Below are 6,330 nucleotides of genomic sequence, written 5' to 3'. Positions count from 1 at the left end.
AAGAAGCTGCTGTTTGTTGTTTTAATATAGTGATGCTGGCTGTTTTGAATATACACTGTTATTAAAAGTGAAATACTTTTGCGTGAAGAACGAGGAGACAGCCGGGAAACCTCAGTCTGCTGCTCTGTGTCAGAATTGTGAAGGACATTTTGCCCATATCAGCTGAGATATGCTCCAGCCGTCCTTAACTTTAATTTAGACAATGGAGATTTTGTTTATCATAATCTGACTACATTCTACTCACAACTTTCACGTTGAAGCCCCTGGTATAGGATATTTTCTCAGTTTGTAGCCCTGTGATGGACTGACGGCCCATCTCAGACTGGAAACAGATTGATGAATATATGGCTTTTATTTTTTTATTTAATGTTGGTTCAGATTCTTGTGCTGATTTTATGTCGCTTTGTTTTTTTAGTAGGTTTTTCCCTGAAAGACAAGTTTTTACTGGACAAACGGAACCTTAATAATGGCTTCATTTTATTGTGTGCACTTCGGATATCAAGGATTTACATCTGACTTAAAATCATCGTACGCGCCACACTTTCGAGCAAAGCCAACAACTATATAAATAATGCTTTAAAAACCACAATGCACGGCTGAATTGTCGAACTGTTTAAACCAAAATATTTACTTTCCATGAATATACAAAATCCCTTTTTTCATACATGATCCTTCCTCTTATCCACACTTCCTGCAAGAACATACCCTATTCAAGCTTTCTTTTTCTTCTTACATTACTTGGCAAATATTGTTTCCTGTTCATTTGATTACCCCCCCCCCCCCCCCCCCCCCCCCCCCCCAAAAAAAAAAAACCCTCTGGCTTGTGGCTGCCTTGACTTGTTAGAGATTATTTATGTACACAGACACAAGACATCTGTGCAGAAAAAGATTTAATAGGCGTTGATTTATCCACTAAATACTGTAAAGGTGGAAAGCTAACACTTAGTTTACTAAGAAGAAGCGATAGCTTGAAAGAATTTGTTTTAATGCTGTGTTTATGAATGTACCCAACCTTCTTATTTTTTTGGAGAGGCAGGGGTTTGGCAGGAGGAGGCCTTTGCTGACCATAGCAGAGCCCTGCAGAGACAGATACCCTTGGTGCCGGCCTGAGTGAGGCTCCCATGTGATCTCTGAAAAGTCAACAAGGGTTGGTCCACAGCTGGGCCTCAGGAGAACAGAGAGCAGACACGTAGCAACACCCTCCTGCTGGGAGCAGCCGAGCAAAGGGAGGACTCACAGCCTGCATGGGAATCTACTGTATTCTTCCTCCATGAAATGTGAGCAGACAGCAGGGTGGAATCTTCCCCAATTCAGTTTTCACCTTTTAGTGCCTGTTTTAGTTTACATGTGCGTGTGTGTTGGACTGCAAACTCCCTTGTGCAGCAAAGCCACTGCACAATAGACACACTGCAGATTTAATTTCCAGACGAGATTAAGTTGCCTTCTGCATCACTGAAACTTTCTGAGGATTTGAAGTTAAAATCTCAGTGGTTATGCTTCTCTTGGTCCAAAGCATTGGTTTGAACAAAGGTGCAGTGAAGCATCAGCAGCAATGAATCTAATAAGCACAATGTGGGAATAAAGCAGAGGGGAGTGAGCATCAAAGGCAGCCAGGCACAGCATGACTGGCATCAGTCTGAACTCCCAACCTAGGACACTCAGCATGCTCTTCAGCAATTGCCCCCTTTAGACCAGTCCTGGGCAGCAATTAAAACCATCATTCCCACTGCCTCGGCATCTCATTAGCCACAGGACCCCAGGCTTTCATCCCTACTTGTCCATAAATATCACAACTCCGCACCAGCAATGATGAGTCCCACAAACCAAAACACACGCCCGTGAATCCTCAGAGCTGAACAGAGCATTATCTAACTATCATCCAACTCCAAAGGAACTGCAGGAGATCACAGAAGCCCGTCTATTCATGTCCACCGTAATTATTAGTGCACCAATCAGAGCTAATTTGGCAGGAAACTGTCACCCTGCTGTTGGCTGATTAAATCTACCTGCGCAGCAAACAAAAATTAAATACACATATGAAAGAGAAACCAAAGTGTAACAGTGATACATTCCCTCTGCAGGGAAAATCCTTTTTTTTTTTTTGCTCTTGTATGGTTTTGTTTTCGGCTGCAACCGTCAACCAGTGTTTGCGACGGAAACATCAAAAAATGAGGAGCAACTGATACATTTGAAACTCCTACCCTTTCACTATCAAAGGGAGGATTTGAAGTGGGCGAGTATCGGTTGCAGTGGTCAGATTTAGCACTTTGGCTGTAGATAAAAAGAAACTCTTCTTCCCATGTTTAATTCAGTATGAGCCATGACTAACTCATGTAATATACTGGGCCTCTGAAGTCAATCGCAGGCTGCTTCAGTTGCTTTGTGTACTGGAGACAGAAATGAACGTACCTTAGCAGAGACTTGCAAGTCAAGGAAATGTGTTGGAAATAGGTTTATTTTATACCCTGCTAAATCAGTTCTTTAGTATAGCAGCAATGCAGAGCTGTGCTAAAACTGTAATCCACTGCATATTATTAACCTACTTGGCATCACTGCCAGGATGTTTTAGTGCTTTAAAATAAAAGCGAGAGAGCTAACGGAAAAGACGGGATGTAAATAAAGGCATTGCTTCTTTGAGGTAAGCAGTGCCTGGCTATCTGTCAATGGCCAGTTCTAAAAACACATACTGTACGCCAAGTATGTTTAGAACTACGACGTGGCTTGAACCACAAAATGCTTTATTAAAGATATTTCAAATTGTTGCAGATGAGTTGTGCAATATATTCTCTGATCCTCCGCTGAGGAGTTGCTAAATATTTGCAAGAAGCCCCACCCAAAGCCAGGCCAATCTGTTCTTAAAGAGTGCTGTCACACAGCCCTCACAAACATGACAACCACTCCTCCTTCTGCTGCACAAGTATGCATGCGTGCATGTGTGTGAGCGTATGTATTTAAAATGGAGTCTCCTCATTCTTTGGCCATGGGAAGCCTCTGATCTTTTACTGGCACAAAGACTTGTGCAAGAGGAGGATGAGCTCCCAACCTTTGTCAACATCCACTCTGAATCCGCTGTTCTTTTTACTAACCGCAGTGCATTGTTTATGTGAGTGTTTGTGCAAAAAAAAAAAAAAAAAGGCCTTCATGCCACAAGAACCATTATAGCTCAGGTCCCTATTTTCTCTTCAGCACCATTATGAGTCAGTCAAAATTAAAACCAACCAGAAGCTGGTTCTCAGCCAAATTCAGCTAACTGACTCTCTCCCGCTCTGTTTCTTTGAGAAGCCTTTGATGTTAGCAGGGGGCTTTTGCACTCGCAGTGATGGTAACGAATGATACTTTAAGCGATTCTTTTTTATCCGGCGAGCTTAATGAAAGATTAATGGGTTTGATATTTTCCCTTGTTTATATTTTATTTAAAAAGTAAGCCGTGGTCCTTGGAACCTGTTAAAAGCTTCTTGGTAATGAGTTTATGGATCAGTGGAAGTCATATTATGGTCTTTGGCACAAAACACAATAAGAAGTGTTGATTGTCTTTTTAGTAACACTGTCTTTACATGAAAAAAACATTGACCTTGAGCGCTGTGCCCACATCTTTGCCTGATATGGATGGAGCACATATCAGCTGAGATGTGTTCATTTCCATATGTCCTAATTCAGCTGCTGGAGACTCTACATTTCACTCTATTTCACAGTTCAAAGGAGGAAATTATTCAGATGCAGTGGATTTTGCAGTGACAGTCTTTAGATTTTCCCGCATAACACATTTCCTGTTAAACAGACGGGTTGTGCGTGATTTGATTATTTAGGGGAAATGCACAGCTGACTGTTCAGAAATCTTGGTGGACTTTGTGTTATTCAGCAGCGAACTTTGTATTGTTTATTGTTTTGAAAAGATTTATTTTGGGGACAGCTTAAGAAAGGCAGGAAGGGCAGAGAGATAGGGGAGATCGGGGGGAGGACGTGCAGCAAAGAGCCTAGAGTGGAATCAAAACTCTGGCTGCTGTGGTAAGGACTGAGCCTTGGTGAAGAAAGGCCAGTGACTCAGACTGAATATTTACAGTTGTGGTCAGAAGTTTACATCCACTCATCATGGGCATGAATGCGATGGTAATTTTGGGCTTTTAATGATTTCTTTGAATTGTTCTTTTTCCAGAGTAGAATGATTGTACAGCATACATCTTTATTGACTTTTAAAAGATGTAGGCTAAGGGGGTATATGTATGTATGTATGTATGTATGCATTTGAGCCTGTACACTTTTGACCCTGTGTGGATTTGAAAAAATCCAGAATAAATTCAAACTTGTGCACGCTTATCCTGTTCAGGGTCGGGGGGGGGGGGGGGGGGGGCTGGAGCCTATCCCAGCCTGTCACAGGGCTAACAACCTTTCACACTCACGGGCAATTTGGAGTAGCCAATTAACCTAACCCCAGTAAGTGCACGTCTTTGGAATGTGGGAGGAAACCCACACAGGAACAGGGGGAACATGCAAACTCCACACAGAGAGAGGGAAAGGCCTGGGCCAAGGTGGAATTGAACCCAGGCCTTCCAGATGGTATTTGAACTGTGAGGCAGCAGTGCTAACCACTGCGTCACCGTGCTGTCACTGCGCACCCAATCTTGTTAAAGTCATTAAAGATGTATCCTGTACAATCCCACCCCCCAGGAAAAAGAACAGTTCAAAGAAATCATTAAAAGCCCAAAATTACCATCACATTCATGCCCATGATGACTGGATGTAAACTCCTACCACAACTCTAGATTAGGCTGCAGTTACTACTCATTTAAGTAGTCACTTAAATGGTTCAGTAATTGTGACATACAAGAAGCTTGTTATGAGATTTGTTCTGTCTAATTCTTGTCCCTTTAGTGGGATTCTCTTTTATTTTTCCCTTTACAATGGTGATCACCTGCCAGTTATCCTTACTACATATAAATATGTATGCTACTTATTTCCCCCAATAGAAAACATTTAAGTTCCTCTTTGAATTTTTCATTGCTCACATACTTTATTTAGTCTTAATCTTTTTTATTTAGAGGGGAACTCCACTGATTTTACTTATCGGTTTCGACTCACTTATGATGTGTTAGAGTTTAAGTTCTAAGAAAAAGGAGATCATCAGTTGTTACAGCGAATGCCTCCGAATAACATACACACGTGTTCAAGAGACGAAACCCCCTCACAGCTGTGGAAATTGTAATTTCTCTCCATAGGGAGCAAAAGAAGAAGCAGTGTGGTGCTGTTTGTTTGGCACTTCCTGCTGACACGTCGGTTCTTTTTAACCTTGTTGCACGTGCGGGATGAGCAGAAGAACTCAAAGCTGTTCTCTAATGTCTTTTGTGCCTCTAAAGGGATCTTACCAAAATCCTGATGAAGTCACTGACTAATCACCATGGGTAACTATGGGAAATGAAGGAACAAGCTTGCATTTTGATTTGTGATAGGGACTAAAAGCATATATCTGCCTTTGAGTAAGACTTATAAGAACCACCATTAATAAACTGTAAACTTACAGCTGAAATTATAATAATCACATTTATTGATGTTACTTTGTCATTTATAGAATAATTACTTTATACAGTATGCATAAAGGCACATACAAAATGTTTATATATTTTACGTATTTATTAATGATTACTAAATGTGGCTGTGATTTTGTAATAAAAGTTTAATTACAGCTCTTTCTAAGAGCGTTAAATTGGTGCAGTGAAGCACCAGTTTAAACACCCTTAGACCCATGTTAGTTTAGTGATGTAAAGGTGTAACCCAAACCCCAAAGCTTCCTCAGCCTAATTTTAGAGTGTAAGCCTAATCAAACAGCTAGTGAGAGGGAACCCTAAACAGTCAGTGAAGCAGGAAACAAACTGACCTATTTACACACTTTTTAACATTTATTATAAACATTAGTTTAATCCAAATACTGTATGTCTTAACCCATTACAAAGTTTTTAAACACCAGTTTCAGCTTACTTGCTTCTTTCTTTTAAAATGATCTGACCAATAAAAAAATGTGCAGCTTACTCTTTAAGACCACTTACAACACCACAGTGGTCTACAGCATACACGGCCTTGTTAAATGTGGATAGTGGCTTCTGCTGCGATGATAGTTGTGGCACATTTTGGGGAGAATCTTAAATTCTAAGGGAAAGGGAAACAAGAAGAATGACATCTGCCCACATCAGCAGTCACAACCATTATATCCAGAAGTCTGTTGCTTACTGCTTTAAAGTGTACCCAGAGGACCAGTAAAGCACCCAGTATAGCCCAGCTGCCACAACCACAGGAAGGAGAAGAAGCCTCAGAAACAGAGTGCAAGAGTGTGTTTGTGTT

This window comes from Archocentrus centrarchus, chromosome 9, assembly GCF_007364275.1.
Source record: "Archocentrus centrarchus isolate MPI-CPG fArcCen1 chromosome 9, fArcCen1, whole genome shotgun sequence".
NCBI classification, from domain to species: domain Eukaryota; kingdom Metazoa; phylum Chordata; class Actinopteri; order Cichliformes; family Cichlidae; genus Archocentrus; species Archocentrus centrarchus.
The sequence above is the reverse complement of the archived record's forward strand: the minus strand, read 5'-3'. Positions refer to the sequence as shown.